We start from the raw sequence: 24,030 nt of genomic DNA, 5'->3' as shown, positions 1-24,030 counted from the left end.
TTCCCCGGCTGTGGCAGGGTCGGGTCCGCGGGAGGCCGGAGGGGAGCGCGGCCGGGCAGAGGCTAGGGCCTGGCGGCGGCGCGGGAGCTGCTCCCGGTGGGGCGCTCAGGTTGCTTCGCGAACCCGGAGCGGGAGCGCCCCTCCTTCGCTCACCACGAACTGAGCGGCAGCAAACTTGAGAAAGCAGCCCCGCCAGTTTCGGTGACAGCGCACCCCACAGAGACCCTGTCTTTGTTCCCACGGGTGTTTGTCCGACCCTCCTGGAAAGCACTTTACGGGAGAACGAGGTTCTCTGCGGTTTGCAGCCTGCTCTCCCAAGCGGAGTTCTCTCCTGGGCGGCGCGGTCCCGGGCTCTGCTCCGAGCGCAGCATTCCACCTGCAGCGCCCCTCCCGGGATCCCTTCGCGCGCCCAGGGCCGCGGGCCAGAGCACCCCTCCCACCACTGGTGAAACTTGGTCCCGCGGTGACCCCCAGAGACCGCTCTCACCGTACAGATCATTTACGAGCCAAGATAAGGCCGGGAGGTGGGATTGGCCGAGAGCGGCTGAGGGACTGGAGTCTTTTCTTGAAGTTTTCCTTTCCAGCTGGGAGCTGGGGGCTTTTGTGTTGATGAATGGGGCCCGTCTGCATGGCCAGAGTTTTGGGGATCGAATGCAGATAGTTTTTGGTATGAAGTGCTTTAAACTTGTCTCAAGTTGTCCGAGAGTTTATGTTTTAACAGAAACAGAGAAGAGGGAAAGAGAGGGAGAAAGAAACGGAGAGAATAAAAATAGTAAGAAGGGAAGAGGAAAAGCAAATATAGAGGAATAAGGAAAGAAGGAGGGGAGAGAGAACGACTGGGGCGGGGGAAGAGAGAGAGAGAGGAAAGAGAGAGAGAGAGAGACCGAGACCCGACCGAGGATGAATGGGAAGGGCGAGGAGGAGGCTGGAACCGGCGAGCTCTCCCCCTGGCTTTGCGTTGCTAGGTAGCAGCCAGGAGCTGCGTGTGACCGACCACCAGACAGACAGAGGGGACGCTGCTGCCACCGCGGGGACTAATCTGTCTGTGGGGATGAGAGAGTCCCCCCTTTCCCCTCCTGCTCCTTCCCTCCCGTCGGACAACTTAATTGCCCTACAATGAAAATGAAACCCCTATTGTTGTAGGATTAGCCAAAGCAATAAATTGATTTTCCTGGATCACATATTGGGGTTGACGGGTGGGGAATGTGGAAGCCCCCATTTACGGAGGAGTGAGGGGAGGGCTTGTGGATGGGCCGTGGCATGTATTCAAATGGTTAATCTGCTTTCTTTCCTCAATTCTTAGCGTAAGCTCCTTAGAGGGAATCAAGTAAGTAATTATACAGCAACTCCTAGCAGCACCCATTTCAGACTTCCTGGGAAGAAGTTTGGAAACGCTAACAAACCCCACGGGTCTTGCAAAAGTCTTCGGAAAGGCAGGAGAGGCAGGGAGAGATCATTAATAATCTTCCTTTGAACACCCTTTCTCAGTGTTGGTAACACAGAAAGAGGGTTTTATTACTATTGTGCAAAGTTTGCACAATGCTTAGGGTTATATCTCATGTCCTAAATATAGTTATAGGATTTACTATATGTTCCTGTCAGTGCCTGGCAAAAGGAAATCTAACCTTGATTCATCTATGCCCTTGTACAACCAAAAAAGATATTCTTTTTCCTGGGTTGATGGTTTAGTCACTAAATCACCAACACCTACTCTTCTTGATAGTTTTTTGCACCCATCCATCTTCCATTCTATGATAATAATATATAATAATAATGTGTATAGTAATAGTAACCCATCATACACATATATGTTGCAGGCTTTGTTCTAAGCACTTTATACTTATTGACTCAGTTAATCTTCATAATATCCCTTGGAAGTAAGTACTCTTATTATCACTGTTTTACAGATGAGAAAGTGGAGGCACAGAGCAATTCAGTAATTTGTCTCAGTTCATACTGCTAGAAAATGGAAAACTCAAGGGATTCTGAATTCAGAGTCTGTAATTGCTACAGTACACAGTATATATTCTCTCTCTCTGTCTCTCTCTCTCTTTTTTTTTTTTTTTCTGAGAGACCGACTCTCGCTTTGTCACCTAGGCTGGAGTGCAGTGTGCAATCTCGGCTCACTGCAACCTCTGCCTCCCGGGTTCAAGCGATCCTCACACCTCAGCCTCCCAAGTAGCTGGGACTACAAGCCCTGGGGAGTATGCCCGGCTAATATTTTGTATTTTTAGTAGAGACAGGGTTTTGCTATGTTGGCCAGGCTGGTCTTGAACTCCTGACCTCAAGTGATCTGCCCGCCTCGGCCTCCCAGAGTGCTAGGATTACAGACGTGAGTCACCGCGCCTGGCCCAATTTCTTTTTTCTTTTGTACAAAAAATGTCATGCTCCCTAAGTTACTGTCCATATGTGAGGTTCCTAAAGAAACTGAGGGGCAATATGCAACCCCTTACCACCTGCTGCTTCATAACTGTGGATCTTTTTCCAGAATCTCTCCTCAGGTTTCTAAGAACTGAACCCAGGTTTTCTCATTCCCAGTCCTCCTACTTGATCATTTTAAGATGCATTTCCTCTGAATATCCTCAGCCTGATATGCTGAGATTTCTAGAATCCTGTTGTAATGATCCTGACTTAATATATGAAGTAAAATCCAATGAGATTGTAAGAGCTTTTATTTAAGCACTACATTTTAGGTAGGCTACCACGGCAAACTTCACATCACTAAAAATTGGAGGAAAGAAAAAGTTCTGAGTAGTCTATGTTTAGTCTTTGAAAAAAATCATACCACATCTGCATTTTCCTTATCTTTTGTGTAATGCTTTTCAAGAAAAAACATTTTGGAGAGCCTGAACTCTGAGTCAAGCTGTTTGAGTTCCAACAATGGCTTTACCACTTTCTAGCTGTGTCACCTTGGGAAAGTCAACCAACTTTGCATAGCTCAGATGGCTTATCTGCAAAATTGACAAGATAATAAGAGAATTCACCCAATGACATCTTGTGAGCATAAAGAGATAAAATATGCCAAGTGCTTAGCATGGTGTAAAGTGTATAGACAGTGAAAATAAACTAGAAAATAATCTAAAAATATAATATTTTTATTATATTTATCAACACTTAAAGTAACATATTGTTTTGCTTCCTATTCATATTTCCAATTTTCAAGTATACATAGGAAAGTCTTCTTTACGTATTTTTTCACTAACAGTTCTCTGAAGACTTCTCAGACCCTAGCATGTGATTGGAAGTTTTTTTCTTTTTCTTTTTCTTTTCTTTTCTTTTTTTTTTTTTTGAGAAAATAGTATTGGCCTTAAACAAAGTTGTATTCTATTTATTAAGTTAAAAAACTTATTTTTCAAAAATAGAAATGGGGTCTCACTGTGTTGCCCAGGCTGGTCTCGAACTCTTGGCCTCAAATGATCCTCCTACCTCTGCTTCCCAAAGTGCTGAGGTTGCAGGCAGGAACCACCTTACCTGGCCCAACATTATATTCTTTAATCCAATAAAAATGTGGTAATGTTTTTAAGAGCTTGTATCAGCTTTTATGACAATTGCATCTTCACATGAAGTTTATATGTTTAAAAGGATTGTGGGGGCAATAGCAAACATGTATTGTTTTTATTCCATCACAACTCTGGAACCTCACTGCTGCTTTCATTTCACAGTTATTGGCTTTTCTTTCTCTATTTGAAAAGGTTTCTCTTTGCCAGTCTTCATAAGACTTCTGCCTGAACTCCCTTCAGTCATGCACCTGTCTCAGTTTAATAGAAACTCAGACTTTTTACAGCTGGAGGCAACCTTAGATATCAACTGGTCTGCTTGCATTTTTTTTTTTCTTACACATAATCAATTAGCCCAGGAGGGAAAAGCAAGGGGCTGAGAGGATGAAAGGGAAGGCGGTTAATAGGTTTCTTGCCGAAGGACATGTAGCCTGTGATAGAGCTAAGATATAAATTTGCAGTGGACCATTTTTTAGATTCATGCCTTCTAAATGTCCCCATTTAGATTCATGCCTTCTGAATGTCCCCAGCCTGTTTGGTTGGTTGAGATTTCTAGATTCCTTTTGGAATCCTGACTTACCAGATAAGGCACAGTCTGATGAGCAGATGAATCTTAAACAACTGGATGGGTTACCTGTCCCAGGTCAAAGAGGAATCCTGTGGTAGGTTATTACAACCATGTACCATGTGCTTTCAGCCTGGTCCAGAACTGATGCCATGTCAGTGCCCCTACTCCCAAAGACCATACCTCCAGATCCATTTTTCAAATTCTTGAGCCATCAAAGCACATTCCTGAAGATCTTTGGGTTTTGTAGTGCAGGCTGCTGCAAGACTAGGTTTTCTGTCTTACTAAAGGTAATTATTAGGTCATAATCATTGCTCATGTTCTCTAGTCAGTCACTGTAAGAACACTGACAGGTTTTTAAAAGTTTTAAATTAAAATTTAAAATTTCCACGTAAAAATAATGATACCAAGATCCTAGATGTACTTCCTGTGTAATCAGAAGCGAGTGCATTGTCATACTGGCTTTGGAGTTTCTGTTAAGTCCTAGTAGCTAGAACAAGGTAAGTAGAAAGTTCATGCCTGTAATCCCAGCACTTTGGGAGGCTGAGGCAGGAGGATCATGAGGTCAGGAGATGGAGATCAGCCTGGCCAACATGGTGAAACCCTGTTTCTATTTAAAATACAAAAATTAACTGGGTGTAGTGACGCGTGCCTGTAATCCCAGCTACTTGGGAGGCTGAGGCAGGAGGATTGCTTGAACCCGGGAGGCAGAGGTTGCAGTGAGATGAGATTGTGCCACTGCACTCCAGCCTGGGCGACAGAGCAAAAATCCGTCTCAAAGTAAATAAATAAACAAAATAAAATAAAAATAAATTAAAAAAAGAAAAAAAAAGAAAAGAAAGTAGAAGGTGCTTACGAAAGAGTGTTGAATGGATAGGAAAGGGGTTCTCAAGGTTGATTGCATGAATCTAGAGGAACTAAAAATGTACTAATTGTGAAGCCCTATTCTAGCACGGAAGAAATAAGCTCGATGGAACCTTTGGTATAAATCAAATGGTTCTATCATATCCTATTAACTTTATAGTCTTGAGTAATTAAAAAAATTTTACCACTATTGTGTATTCTGTGAATGTTTATTTTATTTTTTCCATGAATATTTATTAAATATCAACAGTGTGCTGATGAGTCAATAGTATCAATACTACAGAAAGATTAAGGAAGATGAGAACTGAAAAGAGGTGTCTAGATATCTCACAATTAAAATGGACTGCAGTTTTGCATTTAAGATTCTGAAATAGTCATTGACTCATTCCTAATAACCCTGCCCAGGATCTCACCAGCATTAGAAAGATTGGAGATGTTTCAGCAACAGAGTTTTGGGATGCTTCTTGATAATGATCAGATAGTAGTTGTTTTGAAATGTCAAGAGCATTTCTGTGGTTCTTCATATGTTCCTAATGCAAATGTTTCCTAAGTAATTTCTTGACAGTTACAGCGTTTTGAGATGAAGTGGGAAGGGCTTGTGATTTTGAAGTTAGAGGATCTTGGTTTGATGCCTAGCTTTGCCCTTTATTATCTGAGAAATCCAGTACCACACACTCTGGGTGCTCTGGGACAGTTTTCTTATCTGTAAAATGGGTATATACCTACCTCACGGGGTGGTTATGCAGAGGCAATGAATGTGAAACGTTTAATAAAGTGTGATGTCTGATGTATATTTCCATTCATCATTATTACCCTTTATGAGAATATTACTTTTGCGAAACTTGAGGGGAGGAAGGTACTGCGGTATTTTGGTATCTTCTTTACAAGTGGGTCTGTGAATGATGCGTCTGTGCATGTTGTTACATCCTTATAGAGGCTACCACAACTTCACATATTATTCAAGTACTGTTATGTTTGTGAATGTCGCAAAACCAAGTTAAACTGCCTGAAGCCAAAAAGGAAATTTATTGAAATACATAGTTGAGGGTGGGTGTGGTGGCTCATGCCTATAAATCTCAGCACTTTGGGAGTCTGAGGTGAGTGGATTGCTTGAGCTCAGGAGTTTGAGACCGGCCTGGGCAACATCGTGAGACTCCATCTCTACAAAATATACAAAAAATTAGCCAGGCATGGTGGTGTGTCCTTGTGGTCCCAGCTACTTGGGAGGCTGAGGTGAGATGATCCCTTGAGCCCAGGAGGTTGAGGCTGCAGTGAGCTGTGATCGCGCCACTGCACTCCAGCCTCAGCGACAGAGCGAGACCCTGTCTCAAAGAAAATAAATACGTAGTTGAAAAGATACAGATAATTAGGTTGATCCATTTGAGATTGATTTTTTTCCTACGCAGAAATAGTCAAATATTGGCAATTTCATTTGGTTCAACCTAACAAAAAATGGAGGCTCAAACTATGTCATGCCAATCTTGTTTTTCTCTCCATCTCCTGGTTCTGAGATGACTCCATTCTTAAACATGTTCTCCTTTGATATAAAGTGGCTGTCAGTGGCTCTGGAGCACCTCCTATCAGATCAGGTCCACTGGGAAAGAATAAGAGTTTTTATCTTAACTGTTCCCAGCAAAAGTTTCAGTTGCATCTCAGGGGCTCTGCTTAGGTCATAAGCTCATTGAAGAACTAACCACTGAATCCTGGGTCATGCTGTGTTTCCATGGCTTAAGCCTGGGCTATATTCTCAGTCTTTTGAGATCATGTACTAAGGGGTGGAGTCCAGAGAGAAATGGGGGTAATTATTGGGAGAATGGTGAACAGATGCTGGGATGCAAAAATAAAAAGTGTCCAGTATACCTTATCAAATAAAATTGACTGATGATGTTATTTTCATTTTATATGTGAAGACACACTTGAAAAAGCTACAGAAATTTCTCAAGAGCTGGCAGCCCTGGGGTAACTTACAGAATTGAAAGGAGAAAAGTATTGGAAACATTAAGAAAAAAGACATGGTGATCTGTGCCCATGTGACCATGTTGCAACTTTAAGTTTAGAAGGAGAACAGGAGAAAGAAGGACTTTTAGAAGGTTTATTTGGATCCTAAAGTTTTCTTATTTGGAGCAGAGCTTTGTGATAGACAGGAAAGTTCTGGAAAATGAGCTGAGAGAATCAGACTACAAGATTCCTTGAGTCCAGTGTAGTATTTCTTTTTTTTTTTTGATCTTAGGCTCCTGCTCCTTTTCCAATTTACTTCACTCCAATGTTTATGTTCCTAAGACTTTGTCCCTTTTCCAAGCACTAGTCCTTGGCTATAAGGATGGGGTAGAGAGAAAGAAGCTCAAAGAGTTTAGAGACAGGTTAAGATGCTTCTGTGGAGACAGAATACATCTTGGTGCATATCTGAGTGTCCTTAGCACTTCACCTACGGACTTCTTTCATAAATGGTAGAACAGGTATCCATCACACCTTATTGGATTAATTCAGAAATGCCAGATATATGTACTCTTTGCTGATGATTACTTTGTTGGTCTCTAATTTAAGTCTTATCTCTAATCACATTTGCTGAGAAAATGGAGATATTCTCATTCCAAAAGTAAGATGGCTAACTTTTATATTAGGTCACTTCTGATTTAGGATAGCACTGAAATTCAGTGCAAAGAAATGTAAGTCTTTCCTAGATAATGACAGATTAGACAATTTGAAGTTTCACTTTTGGTCATTAGCCCTCAGGTCATGCCTGACCCCAAGGTTACTGGAAACAGTGAGAAATGAATGAAAGGAGGAAATGTAATTACCATTCTGTGCATTGAATAGTTGAGCCACTGTTACCATGGATACAATGGCGCATTTATTGTCCAGATCTTGAGATCCAAGTTTGTAAGCAATATCCAAGGTCTCCTTTAAATTTATGTCCTATCAGCCAATAACACATGAAGGTTCCTAGTAACTTTGAAAATAAGTCTTTCCTCACTGATCTACTGATTCACATTAAGTAACAGCATATGTACTTTTGAAGGTGTTGAGGAAACCTGAAAAAGACAAAAAGGAAAGTAGCTACACTTCTGTCATGCTGGACGTTCTTGAATTCCTATATAAAAATATTCTGTCTTATAGTGTCAGTGATTTGCCTGTCACTTTGGGCCCAGTTCTTTGGTTTTTATGTCATTAACAAGGAGACAATTTCCTGAGTAAAGGTTGAAAAAATCAAAATCATTATCTTTATTTTTTGAGACAAGGTCTCACTTTATCACCCAGGCTGGAGTGCAGTGATGTAAACATGGCTCCCTACAGCCTCAACTTCCCAGGCTGAAGCGATCCTCTTGGCTTAGCCCTCCAAGAAGCTGGGACTACAGACACATACCACCATGCACAGTTAATTTCTATATTTTTTGCAGAAATTGGGTTTCTCCATATTGTTCAGGCTGGCCTCAAACCCCTGAGCTCAAATGATCCTCCTGCCTCAGCCTCCCAAAGTGCTGGGATTATAGGCGCTAGCCACCATGCCCAGCCAAAATCATTTATTTTATCAGGGAATTCTTAAAGTCGAATTTAAGAATGAAAGTATTTTATCAGAAATATGGCAATCCTACACACATTTTAATCTCACTAGAAGGGAGGTGATACATGCTAGCATGGTTTAATTTTGATGTGGGGAAGGGTGTGGAGGATACTTTTTGTTGCAAGAAACAGAAAACCCAACTCAAAATGGCCTACACAATAAAGGGTATTTGTTGGCTTATGTGAGTAAAAAATACTGAGGCAGAGTGGGGTTCAGGGGAGGTGCAGTCAGGGTTCCAGTTCTCTTTCTTTGTGTTTTCCTTGACCCTACTCCCCTCTAAGTTTCACCTTTGTGTGCAGTCTGGCTTTCCATATGATTCTGATATGGCTGCCAGGGCAAATGGGGCTACATGTTTCCTTGATCCTATCTAGGGGAATCCAACTTTGAGAAGGTTTTAGTTATGTTCTCGAAAGTATTATTTCATCACAATAACTTACAGATTGTTATAATTTCTAAGGACCCTAGATAAAGTCAGCTAGCTCCCCAAACTTGGCATATCATCAAAATCACCTGAAGAACTTAAAAAAGAATATAGATTCTTAAAACCCACTCTTACTAAAGCAGGGGTATGAAAATCTGCATTTTTAAAAATTTTATTTTATTTTACTTTCAGTTCTGGGATACATATGCAGAACGTGCAGGTTTGTTACATAGGTATACATGTGCCATGGTGGTTTGCTGTACCTATCAACCTTTCATCTAGGTTTTAAGCCCCACATGCATTAGGTATTTGTCCTAATGCTCTCCCTCCCCTTTACCCCCACCCCCTGACAGGCCCTGGTGTGATGTTCCCCTCTCTGTGTGTGATGTTCCCCTCTCTGTGTGTGATGTTGCCCTCCCTGTGACCATGTGTTCTCATTGTTCAACTCCCACTTATGAGTGAGAACATGCGGTATTTGGTTTTTCTGTTCCTATGTTACTTTGCTGAGAATGATGGCTTCCAGTGTCATTCATGTCCCTGCAGAGGATATGAACTCATTATTTTTTATGGCTGCATATTATTCCATGATGTATATGTGCCACAACCAACCCAAATGCCTATCAATGATAGACTAGATAAAGAAAATGTGGAAAATCTGTATTTTTAAAAGTTTCCAGGTGATTATGTGGGCTGGACACATTTTGGGAACATCTAATCTAGGTACCCTCTCATTTTTCAGTTTTGTAAACAGACTTACAGATGAACTGACTTGCCACTGCAAATTTCTTCAGTGGCAGTTAAATATACTCTGTTAATCTCTTTCTTTTGGATGGGAATGTTACAAGGTAGCTACAACAAGGACAGGACTCTTTTAAGTCTGAGGGTGACATGAAGTACCGCCCTCATTCCTGGCCACCTCCATTTTTGGCCAGTGTGGCAGGTCCTGAACCTCTCCCTAAATGTGCCACTGTTTATGTCTTAATTGTTATGTTTTGCTCTTACCTTGGTCACCTTTGAAGTTCTCCCCAGACCCTCCTAAGAACATTAGATTCATTAGATTCATTGAGGTAAATAACTGTTGCAGGTCTTCTAATCTTTTCTCACCTATGTCAGGAATTCATCTCAGAGCACCGCTGTCACAGCCCACTGGCTTCTAGAGAAGCTGTCTGTTCCATGTTTGGAACGGGAGTATTGAAAAACTTCATAGCTCATTTCCTTTGTATCCTAGCCTCAACTACTTGTTGACCTCATTGGGACTTACAGTTTGTTGATCCTACCGCCTCTTCACCGTCCCTCAAATCCCTCACCTATTTACTTCCTCGGCTTATATTTTATGGCCATGATTAATTTCACTTCCCTGCTTACATACGCCCTCAGCAGCTTGGCCCCTTTATCTGGCTCTGTTGTGCTTGGCAAGACCCTGATCATGGTTAAATCCAGTTCTCCACATCTGCATCTCTGTAGCCAAATATGGCAGGAGAAAAACACGACTATACTGACTAGCCTCGCTTGACATTCATGAAGCCAATCTCAAGCTTAGGACTTGCTTCCTAGCCTGTCCATTGCTTCTCCTGCTTCCTTATATCTTCTCCTCTATCCTCAAACCTCTGACATCACCTGCTCAGATGTAGAGTGAGCTTTTTAAAACTATGAAAATAGAAGCAACCAGAAGAGAATTCCATAAACTTCTATAACTCAGCCATCATCATTTGAACTTCAGCTTATATCCTCTGTCTTTCCTCCTATTACACTGGAATTTTCCATGCTCTTAGTCCAACCATTTCATTCATGTTCTAGATCCCATTCCCTCTCACCTCTCTGCAATTGTCCCCTCTTTCTTTTATGATATCCTCTCTTCCACATTACCTTCTAGCTATCACTCTATTTTTTCTGTTCCACTTTACAGTAAAATTCTTGTACAGATGTGCCTATATCCACTGTAATTACCTTTCAATTTTTCCTCAAATCCATGCCATTTTGCTTTAGCCCCCATCCATGCTAGATTTTTCTTTTTGGTCAAAGTCACTCATGACCTCCATGTTGTTAAATCCAGTGATCTATTTTCAGCTCTGGTCTTATTTAACTGGTTAGCAGCATCAGACACAGTATATCCTGACTTCCTCCTTGAAACAATTAGATTTTCAAGAAATTGCATTCTCTTGGTTTATTTTCTTCCTTGCTTGCCTTCCCCGGGTATCTCATGCTTGTTCCTGTCTATTTCCCTGACCTGTTTTCATCTCTAGCTACACTGCCTCCTTGGTGGCCTCATCCTGTCTCATGGCCCTCTTTGAAGCAGGGAGTGGTTTCCCAACTCAGGGAGGCGGCACGGACTGTGGTGGAAAGAACATCGCATGTCAAGTCAGGACATTCATGGGTCTTGTTCCTAAAGAAAGAAGGAAAAATAGGCACAACCAAAGAGGGCCCCAGGCTGCTGAAAAGGACCCAGGGCCACTTGTCCTCTGGGGATAGTCTCTCTCATCTCAGTCCCCATAGTTTGTTTTTTTTTTCCAATGGAGTCTCACTCTGTCACCCAGGCTGGAGTGCAGAGGCATGATCTTGTCTCACTGCAAACTCTACCTCCCAGGTTCAAGCGATTCTCCTGCCTCAGCCTCCCAAGTAAGCTGGGATTACAGGCACACACCACCATGCCCGGATAATTTTTGTATTTTTGTAGAGATGGGGTTTTGCCATGCTGGCCAGGCTGGTCTCAAACTCCTGACCTCAAGTCATCCTCCTCCCTTGGCCTCTCAAAGTGCTGGGATTACAGGCGTGAGCCACTGTGCCTGGCCTCAGTCCCCATACTTTTGAGGACTCCGTATGTACTTCTTTACCGGGTACATGCTGTCAGCTTTCAAATTTATGAATCTAATCGAGACCACTACCCTATAGTCTAGACCCATATATCCAACTGCTCATTTGACATGTCCACCTGGCTGGCCCACAGTCATCTCAGACTTAACATGTCCAAAAATGAACTCCTGATCTCCACTAATGCCCAAACCTGCTTTCCATGTAGAATTTCTCATCTCAGCAAATGGCTTCCTCATCCTTGCTCAGGCCTCAAACTGTATCCTACGTTGACTTTTCTTTTACTTTTCTACCCCATATAGAATTTCTTAGAAAATCCCATTGTTTTGATCTTCAAAATATATCTAGAATCCAACTACTTTTCACCATCTTCACTTCTGCCACCCTGATTCAACCAACTGCTGTCTCTTGCCTCGATGATTGCAATAGCTTCCATACTGATTTCCTTGCTGTAGCAACATTTTTAGAACATCAGTCAGATCACAGCACCCCTCTGCTCAGAAGCTTCCATGGTGTCTGTCATACACAAGTTGGGTTGCCCCAAAACAGACACTGAAATGCAGCTTGGAGTATATGATGATATTTAGTAAGATCAATGCCTGTGAAGGGAAAGGGAGGAAGCAGGATGGGCAGAAGAAGAAGTTGAACTCTGGCAGCCCTTGGTCAACCCAGAGGAAGCTCTGGAGCAAGAGTTGCCTATTAGAGTGTCCTGTGTCAGGCTGAAATGGCCTTGCTTAGTCACTGGATGTGGCCTGTCCTGGAAGGACATGACCATGGGCAGGTAGCTTTCTATAGCTGAGGCAGACCCCAAAGGAGCTGATTGCAGGAAGAAAAGTCCTTCCTTGTAGCTGGTCCTTCCTGTAAGGGGAAGCTGCATGGCACATCTCTGGGTGTACCACTGCTTTCCATCTCATGAAGAGTCACAGTCCAAGTCCTTACTATGATCTACAAGACCCTAACCATTTGGCCTTCACATCACCTCCCTGACCTCATTTCCTTCTCCTCTCCCCAGGCACAGTGTACCAGGCACAGTGATATCCTTGTTTTCCCCGACATGATGAGCACTTTTGGGCCTTTGCGCTTGCTCCCCCTTTTCCTGAGTGCTCTTGCCTCAGATGGTGCATGACTTACTTCCTTTCCTCCTACAGGTCTTTGCTCATAGGTCACCCTCTTAGTGTGGCCTTCTCTGATTCTTTCCCGATCTCCTCTTTCCTGATTTACTTTCTCCATTGCACTTACCACCATCTGACATAAGGTATGTAACTTAATTGTTTGTTTATTTCCTTACTTATTATCTTCCTTTCCCTAAGATGTAAATGGCACAAGGGCAGGGATTTTCATCTCTTTTATCCATTGCTTTCCCTAGTGTCCAGAAAAGGGCTAAATAAGTGAATATACATTGAATAAGTGAATGGACAGATGCCACCATGGGTGCTAAGAAGGGGCATCCTCAGCTCATCACCATTCCCTGGTACTACCAGCTCTTAATTCCTCGAGGCCCCTGGAGGCCCAGTCAGGGTCCTGATGGAGAAAAAGGAAAATTGCTGTCTCTATCAAAGCAAGTGGCTTAGCAACGCTGCTTCTCTCCATTTCACTCCCCCCTTTTCTCCACCCCAATGCCTCCCACTCCCACCCTGCTGGTGATTCCCAATGCATTTGAGAGTAGTTGAATCTGCCTCCTTCTTTGTAACTTCCATCCCAGATACTTGGTTACCCTGTGAGAATTCCCCTGTACATACAGAATGGGTTATTCTGCTATTTTTAGGACAGATTTGATACAGTAGCTTTTACAAAAAGATAAGCCAACATTTTTAGACTTCATGTTAGTGGACTGTCATTCTGTATTTAAACAGAACACAAAAGAAAGCTGTCTGAGACCATGACACAGTGAAAACAGCCTTGATCAAACAAAAGGCCCTCTTTGAAGAGGGGAGTGGTTTCTCCACTCAGGGAGGCAGCATGGATTGTGGTGGAAAGAACATCACATGTCAAGTCAGGACATTCATGAGTCTTGTTCCTGATGAATGAAGGAAAAATGGGCACAGCCCAAGAGGGCCCCTGACTGCTGAAAAGGACCCATGGCCACTTGTCTCCTGGGCATAGTCTCCCTCATCTCAGTCCCCATTCTTTTGAGGACTTCGTACATAACAAATAAGTTGGAGGCAGGAGAATGATGGAGTTCCACACATAGAGGAGTAGAGAAGTTGGGAAATAAGCCACAATAAAAATGACTAAATTATTTGAGTGCTTTCTATACCAGGCACTGGCCTAAGTGCTTTGTAGGTATTAGTTTACCTACTTATGTAGAAACAGTAAAACTTTTATGGCTAAAGGACCAAAACAATGACAGGTGAGGTAATTTACCCAAAGTGATTCATTTACTAAGTGGCAGAACCAACATTTGAACCCAGAACTCTTATTTGCATATGTTGCCACCATGGATAATTTGGAGCAAGTAGAAGATATTTCCTCTGTACGTAATCAAACGAAGCCTCATTTAATTTCTCATATTATGATCAGCTGACCTCATTTTAGAGGCTGGTACCATTGCGACCCAACTTTTGGACATTTTTATGCTACTCTTGGCAGTTCGTTCATTCATTCAACATATGTTGCAGCCTTATCATGCTCTAGGCATGATGTAACTAGGTACTGCAGAGTATAGAGAGAGTCCCTCAACATAAACCACATCCAAAACAACTTACTGTTGAACAGAGTATATTTCCACTTCCTTCTAGAAGACTAGAAGACTGTACTTTTTAGGTACAGATTGATTTCTGTCTGCTGCTGGGTTTCTCCTATACTACTATTTCATTATCTGGGAACACCTTTTGTTTTCCTCTATAATTATATGTCTTTTAATTCAAAGGACCCTTACCTAATCAGAGAGTTCAATTCTAACCTTCCAGTAGGGACAGCAGTCATCCACAGATTTTCAGAAGTTGTTATTGTTTACTATTAATGAAAAAATTATTAAGTTCTCTTATTTAAAGTCATTGAAGAAAAAAATGAACAACCAAGTGAGAGCTGAGTTTCTTTACTTCCCAGAGAAGACTGCTGTTGTAGAGATGGAGAGGACATTTCCTATGTGCTGGGTGTGCTTAAAGGCTTCTTGGCCCCAAAGTATCTCTCACTATGGCCAAAGATCGCTGTTCTGTCATTACTAAAGTCAGTTCTTCAGAGTAAGACATTGTTTCCTCCTGAAACCCCTATTACAATGTGGAAATGTTCACTCCTGTAGGGTAAACTAGTTAGTTGAGATAGTAATGCACAGTAAATGTTTGTCAGAGCGAGGTTCAGAGAGAAGACACAAAGCTGGTATGTTTTAATGGGGAGGAAAGAGGGAAAGAAGGTACCAGAGGTGTGATATAGTCTTGAAAATAAGCCAACTCCCTTTTCTGGGGAAGAAAGGGTTATTATGCTTGTGCTTTTTCTTAGAATGGCTTTATGGGGAATTTCAGCTGTGATCTATTAGGAGGGCCTCAAAGATAGAACTTACACACTTCCAGTGTGGCTGTCCTTCCTCTAGTTAGCAATTGAAATTGAGTTGTTACAACAAAAGGAAAAGTTGTCCTTAAAAGGAACATAGTTGTAAGACTCTATCAACCATTCCTTGGGGATTCAATGGTGCCTGGTAAGTTTGATAATTGACCCTTGGATTTTAATGTACATGGCAGTTACAATTTGTCTAGGCCATTATGATTACTATAGGGAATCCTATTTTTTTCTATTTAGAATTTTTTAAAAAAATTTTTATGTTTTAGAGATGGGGGTCTCACTATGTTGCCCAGGCTGGATTCAAACTCCTAGGCTCAAACAACCCTCATGCCTCAGCCTCCTGAGTAGCTGGGACTAAGGTGTGTGCCACTGTGCCTAGCTCTGTTTTTCTTTTAAGTTACTGTGTAATAAAAAAAGGATTTGCAAATGCATAAAGTTGAATATACACATGTCCTAAGTCAATTGTTAAATGATTGGTTTTTATGTACCAAAATTCTGCATTTTTTTTCAAGGTCACTTCTGATATAAGAATTTACTTCTTCCCTAATATTTGGTGCAGTGAGGTGTTGAAAGAATTTGCTAAGTAATCATTGAAAGCTAAGATTCTAGTGAAAAACAAAATGCATGGTTTAAAAATTGAACGTACTAACTGAAAGACAGTGGAAGTTAGATGCTTCTAGCTGTAAATAATTAAACCCAACAGTGCAGACGAGAGAACATGGCACCAAGAGGGACTTGGGCTAAGAAGGATCATATTGTATTGAACACTTTCGTTTCCCTGTAAGGGAAATCAAAAGGGTCTTTAATAGTTGTTGCTGATTGTGAATATGTGCAACAAAATCCCACTGTAATCCAGATTTAGTTTTCAAGCATTTTGCTGTGATTGAAGGAAGGAGAAAGGGATAGGAAGAAGGATGGGATTTTATTAAAGCTGTAGTTACTTCTTCCCTTTAGGAGGTCTAAGTGTGACTTGTCACAGTGACCTGGGACTTTGGTTCCTTCCAGGGCCTTCCTGTTCTATGGGCACATTGGTGGATCAAAGACAGTTGACTTTTTTGTTTTGTTTGGTTTTTGAAGAGAAGCAATGGTTCTGCTAACTCAGAACAAGAGCAACAAGAGTCATGTAGGATGTTTTTCTGAGTTTCCCTAACATTGCTCGGTTTTTTTTTTGACCGCCCCCTCTTTTCCTTTTGAGGTGGGGCCAAGTGGTCAAACCTCCATTTTTCTGTCTGTGAAAAAGAGAGTTGGCCTTTATGAAGTGCTTTATTTTATTTTAAAAATTACCATAGGCTAAAATTGCTGCGTATGTGTACAGTTCTATAAATTGTAATGCATGTATGTATTTGTGTAGCCACAACCTCCATCAGGATTAGAACAGTTCAGTCACCCCCACTAATTCCCTTGTGCTACTCCTTTGTAGTCACACCCTCCCAATAAAGTGTTTTTTAGGTTCCTTTTTTGAAAACTGACTTTCCCAGATGAATGTCTCCATTGCCTTTTATTCGTTCATTTTTATTTATACAGTGTTCCTTGCTCATTTTTGAAGTAATTCAAAATGACACACATGGTAAGGTTGTAAGACTGCCTTTCCTTCATTATAACGGAGAAAAAACTCTGGAAAGATGGCAGCTCTTTCAGTATAGCCATATAAGAACAAAATTTCCCCAAACTTGGCTTGTTGCTAGATTGGAATCCGTAAAGAAAACACACTCAAGAAATCTCTCTTGAAGAGGAGGACAGAGGTTTATTTTTTATTTAACAATTTACCCCTTGACACCTGGGAAATGATTAGTTGATGTTTTCAAAGAAGATTAAGTCAGTGTGGTTAATTAACTGTGGTAATCAGGTGACTTAAATCAATTAACTCCTTGTTAACAATTTCCATCAATTTTGTAAATAAATGACTAAATCAGTAAATTGTACTCTTAAGATTAAAGGCTATTTTCTGATTTATTTTTTTGATGACAAATTAGAGAGTGTTTCCTTCTCATCTCATTCCCTCCCTGCCACTCTTACTCTTAATCATAAGCCAGTTTTAGTTTGAGAGGAGCACACCAGGGAAACTTTTAATATATGGTTTTAAGGAAAAGTCAGGCTTTAGACACCTTTGCTCCTTCATCTCAGCACATTTTGAAAGAATGATTTAGGGAGAGCAGTGGTTGGGGTGGGTGTAGAAAGTAATCCTGAAACACACTCTAGGATAGGCTTTTATTATTAAGTCACTTAATGTCTTGTTTTATTTATCTTTTCTAAGTTAAAACTCGATGAGGGGTATAATAAAATGAAACAGGGTTTGGCTCTTAGCTAAAAATAAACTTTAATGGGTATCTTACATGCTCTATTTAGAGGGAATTTCACAAAATACTGAGATATATTGATTGCATTCATTTGTAAAGCTTGATTGCATTAAAAAATACCACAGAAATATACAATTAAAATGTTACTTTTTAGAATCCTTATAATCGAAAATTCTCTTCCCTGCTTACATAACTTACATGTCTTTGTCTCCAATGAAATATGAGCTGGACAAACTAATATAAGAACAGAAAACAAAACACCGCATGTTCTCACTCATAAGTGGGAGTTGAACAATGAGAACACATGGACACAGGGAGGGGATCATCACACACCAGGGCCTGTTGGGGACGGGGGGCTAGGGGAGGGATAGCATTAGGAGAAATACCTAGTATAGATGATGGGTTGATGGGTGCAGCAAACCACCATGGCATGTGTATACGTATGTAACAAACCGGCACGTTCTGCGCATGTACCCCAGAACTTAAAGTATAATAATAATCATAAAAAAGAAAGAAATATGAACTGGAAAATTATAAAACCATATCCTATGCCCCTGAATATGCTATTGCATTCTCTGAGGATTTTCACTGTAGGACAGATGATATAGGGTTATTTATGGTTGCTTCAAGAAGGCATCTTGAATAACTTTTGAGGAGTTAGTCAATATTTGTGTATTTGCAAAAATTCTATGCTGTGCTCACATTTTACAAAGATAAAATTTCTATGGCTTCTTTTAAGATATTAAGGGTAGACTAAATTGGGAAATTGAGCTGAAGCCACTGTTGTAAATTTAAATCTCTGGCTGCCAAGCAAAATTTTGGGCTCTTCCTATTATTATAGAAACTTCCTGGCCATACCCCCACTACTCCTTCCCAACTTCCCTAAGGATCTCCAGTCTCAGCAGGATCTACCCTGGACATAGTTAACCTGTGGCCAAACCCTTTCTGGTACTGGGACACAGTCTGGAATCAGAGCTCGAGAGATTTAGCTTGACTGCTTTCCAGATGTGTGCCCCTAAAGCTCTCTGAGCTTCAGTTTCCTGGATTATACAATGGGTGTTAGTAATTTCTACCTTACAGGTACCTGGGAATATTTAAAGAACATTGTGAACATGCAAGTTCCTGGCACTTTTGAGCATTCAATAAACATTTGGCTCCGCAGGGAACCTGATATTAAATCATTCATAGTTGACCAGATCTTGGTTAGGTCATGCAGCAGAGCAGCCACCATGCTGTGGTTTTTTGAAATAAAGAAACCACTTGTCAGATTCTCTATCCATAGAAATTGCTGGGGAAAAATACAGCTTTTTAAAGGAGATGAAACTACTAGACAAAAATTGTTAGAAGACAGGCCTTGCCACCTGCCTTTCTTCCCCCAAGAATGTTTGGTTCTTCACCTCCCGGGTCTTGAAGGCGCAGATCCAAATGTCAAGTTGCCAAGAAGTTCAAACTTTGGTGGACCCAGTGTTTCCATTTTAGGTGTCCTGTGCATGCTTCCTGTAAACTTGGTTTTATGCAGAACTTGCTGATGATGTCTCTATAACTCTGAGAACAGGAATGATGGAAGCATGGGTCTGAGTGGAGGTCAGATGTGTCCTCTGGGCAAGGATTTGCCCAGGGAAGACTATACTTGAAGAGGAGCACTGGATTTTGTGAGAGGTTTTAGGCAAAGCATGTAAGAATCACAGTCAGTGAAGAGTTTTCTCTCTTGTAAAAGTTTCTTATTATTTCATGAAACAACAAAAAGGGTAGTGAGATGTTCAATAGGTGCGAAAGCTGTCAAGCTAGACTTGATTAATAATTACAGTTAAAATAATTACTGATGTATTTATTTCACACACATTTATTGCAAGCATATTTTGTCAGGAACTGACATGCACAGATGAATAAGACATGCAAATAAACAATTGTGCTACAGGGTGAGAGGTCTATAAGAGAAGTTTGGGAGCACAGAAAAGGCAGTGATGTAGTCAGCTAGGCCTGAGAGGACCAAGGGCCAAGGAAGACCACACAGATTGCCATACGAACTGAGCCTTGAAGGAGCTGGGAGAGTGGACTGTGGAGGATTTTGTATGTCAAGCTGAGAATTTTGGTGCCTTTGAAGAAATGTAAGCTGGGAAGTATAATGATCAGACTTTCATTTTGTAAAAAGAATACTTGCTGCAATGAGAGAAAGCAGATGAACTAGTTAAGTTAGAGGATTACTGGGATTATCTGGGTGACAGATGATGAGGGCAGAACTAGACTTGTGCACCTGGAAGTGATGAGAAAAGGAGAGAGTCACCATGGAACAAAGAGAAAGCTTTTATTTGTTGCTGTTTTTTATAATTCCTGTTATTTGTTTTATAAGTTGGTATGTTTTATTTATGGGAATATTAGACATGTCTTTTCAATGTATGTGTATGCTAATTACATCCATAAATATGCAATTTTTTTTTTTTTTTTTTAAATTTTCCTGCCTGAAAAATTTCCAGCTTGCTGTCTATCTGGGCATGGTGTGTGATATTTTCTTTGTTTTAGTTCATTGATTCCTAGTTGGTTCATCTCCCTCAGGGAACGTTTGGAAACATGTAGTAGCACTTTTTGATTGTCACTATGCCTGAGTATCCCTGCCAGCATTTAGAGGGCAGAGGACAGGAATGCTAAACCATTGCAATACACAGGATAGTTCCATACTACAAAGAATTGTCTGGGCTCAAATGCCAGTAGTGCCTCTGTTGAGAGCTCATCTTGGTTGATAGGAAGTGAATAGAGAGGCAGGAAGGAACACTCTTGGTAATAAGAGCGGTCATACACTGAAACTTATTATATGCCTGGTATATAGTCACCATAGCTGTAGCATTTCATTCTATGACAGTCCAGGGAGGTAGATACCATTACTATCCCCTTTTTACTAATGAGTGAACTGAGGCAGAGTAGGATTTTGGCTCTGGGCCTCACATATTTAACTCTAATGCTCTGTTTTCCCACATGCTTTATTTTCTTGTAAATTTAAATTAATCAATACTAAGAGGAAAAGGAGAACCACATTTACTTTGTTCTTTATAGTTTGTTAAATATCAGAATATACCTCCTGGAAACATTTCTGCCAGTTTAGCAGAATATTGACAAGTTATCACCTTCAAGCATTTTTTTAAAATATGGAAAATGTTGGATGAAATTTGTTTAAAATTAGGATGGCTTTGCTTTGTAGATTGGAAGAAACTCTTATTTGATGGAATAACAGTTGGTACTCCATAAATGCCTGGGGAATTGAATTGACTCTATGGAGGCACTTAGTGGCTTTAGAGGGTGTCATAGATCTTGCAAATTTATTTTTATTTTTATTTTTTTACTTCACATAAAAGCGAATCTGCCTCAAGTACGATCTTTGTCATTTGAAGACGTGCCAGTGACATTGATGAGGAATGTGGCTTTTTCTTGGACATACCTTGCACTTCCCTGTTTCTGTGCCAGTTCTAGTATGTTTCCTTTGTGAGGCATCTCCTTCTCTCAGATCCATCTATCTGTAGCTTAAATGCACCTTCCTGTACAGGACCTTTCTTGATCTCCACTGAATGTTGTCTGAACCTCTCTTACAGCATGTCTCATCATGCCATGAGATACAATCATTTGTGTATGTATTTTATCTTTTCCTCTAGAAGAGTACCACATTTTGGGAGAGGCATAGAATAGGACCACCGATGCTAAGAGTATGCCTAGCTCCTCTGGGCTCTTGTGTCTGGCACAGTGCCAGGTATAAGCAGGCACTCAAGAAATCTTTGTTTAATAGAAAGTCAAAAGAACAACATGTGTTATAGTAAATTCCATCACGTTGGGGAGGTAATAGGCATGCTCTACTCTGGGCTCCTGTTGCAGAGAGGATTTTGTTTGGCTTGCACAAGACAAACACTTAATTCTTTCTTACATAACCAGCAGTAGAAGGCTGGTCTGGTGCTTCCGTGATACCATTAGGGACTCAGGCTCCACTGTACTCTGCGGGTGACTGCCATTCCTGAAGTCACCTCATTGTCCAAAATGGCTGGTATAGCCACAGCCATCCTTTCTCTATGCCAGGTAGAGGTATTGCAGAAGGACAAAGAAGGACATGCCTTCTCTGTTTAAAGGAGACTTTCCAGAAGTCCCACACAACACCACTGCTTGCATTTAATCTCATCAATTAAGACTTAGTCCTATGATCACATTTGGCTGAAGTTTGGAAAATGTAGCTTTTTAGCTCAGCACATGGTCCACCTGAGTAATGCTGGATTCTATTACTGAGGAGGAAGAGGGAAATGAATGTTAAAGTATGCCACGACTGGTCCTGGCCAAAGCTGGTTGGGTGACACTGGGCATCTTCTCTTCAGCTTTGAGTACCACATTTTGGGAAAGGCATAGAAAATTTGAACCTTATTTGAAAGAGAGAAACAAGAATGATGAGAAAACTGGAAACAATGTTATGGGGGAATGATGGAAAAACTGGAGATGTTTCTTTTGGACAAGAGAAGAATAGGGGAACAATGGCTAGCTCTCCAGATATTTAAGGAACTATTATATGAAGAAGGATAAAACTTATTCTAAATGACTCAAAGAGATGGGAAATTGTAGATATATCGTATACACTAAAAGAATGCTGGAATTCAACTTTAAGGTCACTTTTAATCTTTGACCTTATATAGTACAGATGCATACCATATAGATGTATCCGTAAGTTTGTGCTTTTGAGGTTAAAATTGCTTATTCTCTGGTCTCTTCATATTGGAATTCCCTTTACCCGAGGGTTGCTATGGTGACAACACCCTTAGCAGTCTGCATTTTGAAAAGCTTTGGACTTTTCCTTTTGTGAGATGTGGTCTCTCTGTTTCCCCCATGCTTGGCCTTTTTCAAAATGTCATCAAGTCAGAAACAATTTCCAAATTTATCAGAGTGAAGTGAGGAGAATTTTAAAATCATAGATACTAGTAACGGGTTAGTAATTCTATATTGTATAACTCAGTGATTCAATAAATATTGTCACTATCAACTTCTTTGGATTAAGATAGCTATGTTTAGGCAACTGGTTAATGTTATTTAGTTAAGCATGTGTTTTTAAATTATTACTAAATTTCTTAAACACCCTTGAAATATAATTGTTGAAAATGTCTTAAAAACACAGCTAGTATCAACCAGAGAAATAATTTAGCAAAGAGTTAATTTATTTCACTAAGTAGTGATATATTTTTGAAAGTATGTGGAATGGATGTGTGCCTATAAACTTGACTATCTTTGTGAATTAAGTTTTATTTTTCTAGTTCAATTTTACCTTGAATATGGATATGTTGTTCTTTTGTGAATCTCAGACATCAGAAAGATTTAGTTGAGAGAGTATAGTGTAAAATAAAAGTAATTATAAAATGTAGTAATAATAAAATACTCATATTTCTGTATTAAATTAGCTTTTGGGGGAATGAGCTACATAATTAGGTTATTTTAATAGATTTTCCAACCAGGTAGCAGATGATGAATATAGAAGAGCTACGTATATATATATAAACTCTTATATAAGCAAATATTTATGAAGCAAAAAGAGGCCTGTAGAATTCAGAGGGAGACAATATTTGGAGTTTAAAGGATCAGAAAACACTAACCTAAAAATAGTATCAGTAATCAGTTTTTATTAAACACTTACTGATATGCCAGACCCATAATCCTCACTCTACCCTCATATTAATGTTATGAGTAAGAGCTCTTATTATCTCCATTTTTAGATGAGGAAATTGAGGCACAGAAATTAAAATGGCTGTCAGAGAGTTAGTAAGAGGTGAAGCAGTGGTTTGAACCCCTAGTATATGACTAGAGGGACTTCACCCTGAACAGTTAGTTGGCTTCTAAGCAGTCTTCGCATGCTCTTCCCCTTCCTCGCCCTACTGTAATATTATAATAGTTTCCCCGTAGTATGCAGCCATCTGGCTATCCAGATTTTATCTCTTAACCTTCTGTGGAAAAGCTGTTGACTTTCAGATATGTTGGGCAGAATGGAAGAAGGAAAATACAGACTGTTATACTTGGAGAAATAATTATTTCATATGTAGCAGTAGTTGAATCAATAGGTGGACGAATTTACTGAAATTTCTTGAGTTAATCCAGTGATGGTAAACAAACACATGGCCAAGTGAGCACTCTATAAAGTGTGCCTTCTGGAATGCATATTGTCTTGTCTTTTCTTTTCTCTTCCTTCCTTCTTTCCTTCCTTCCTTCCTTCTTTCCTTCCTTCCTCCCTCCCTTCCTCCCTCCCTCCCTCCCTTCCTTCCTTCCTTCCTTCCTTCTTTCTTTCTTTCTTTCTTTCTTTCTTTCTTTCTTTCTTTCTTTCTTTCTTTCTTTCTTCCTTCCTTCCTTCCTTCCTTCCTTCCTTCCTTCCTTCCTTCCTTCTTTCCTTCCTTCTTTCTTTCTTTCCTTCCTTCTTTCTTTCTTTCCTTCCTTCCTTCCTTCCTTCCTTCCTTCCTTCTTTCTTTCTTTCTTTTCTTTCTTTCTTTCTTTCTTTCTTTCTTTTTCTTTTTCTT

The 24,030-nt window shown here is 40.5% G+C and overlaps 1 protein-coding gene and 1 long non-coding RNA gene across 3 annotated transcripts in view; one reads left to right on the top strand and one right to left on the bottom strand.

The window, feature by feature from the left end:
- Positions 1-4,148, bottom strand: part of LOC110740889 — an 84,817-nt gene extending 80,669 nt beyond the window's left edge. The window contains exon 1 of the long non-coding RNA XR_002516143.2: positions 4,078-4,148. This is a non-coding gene — a long non-coding RNA (uncharacterized LOC110740889). The remainder of the gene's footprint in view (positions 1-4,077) is intronic.
- The window catches only part of LRP2 (LDL receptor related protein 2), a 213,975-nt gene that overhangs the window by 397 nt on the left and 189,548 nt on the right, over positions 1-24,030 (top strand). The window lies entirely within an intron of this gene.

The sequence above is a fragment of the Papio anubis genome, chromosome 10, assembly GCF_008728515.1.
Source record: "Papio anubis isolate 15944 chromosome 10, Panubis1.0, whole genome shotgun sequence".
Taxonomy (NCBI): Eukaryota; Metazoa; Chordata; class Mammalia; order Primates; family Cercopithecidae; genus Papio; species Papio anubis.
The sequence above is the reverse complement of the archived record's forward strand: the minus strand, read 5'-3'. Positions and strand labels throughout refer to the sequence as shown.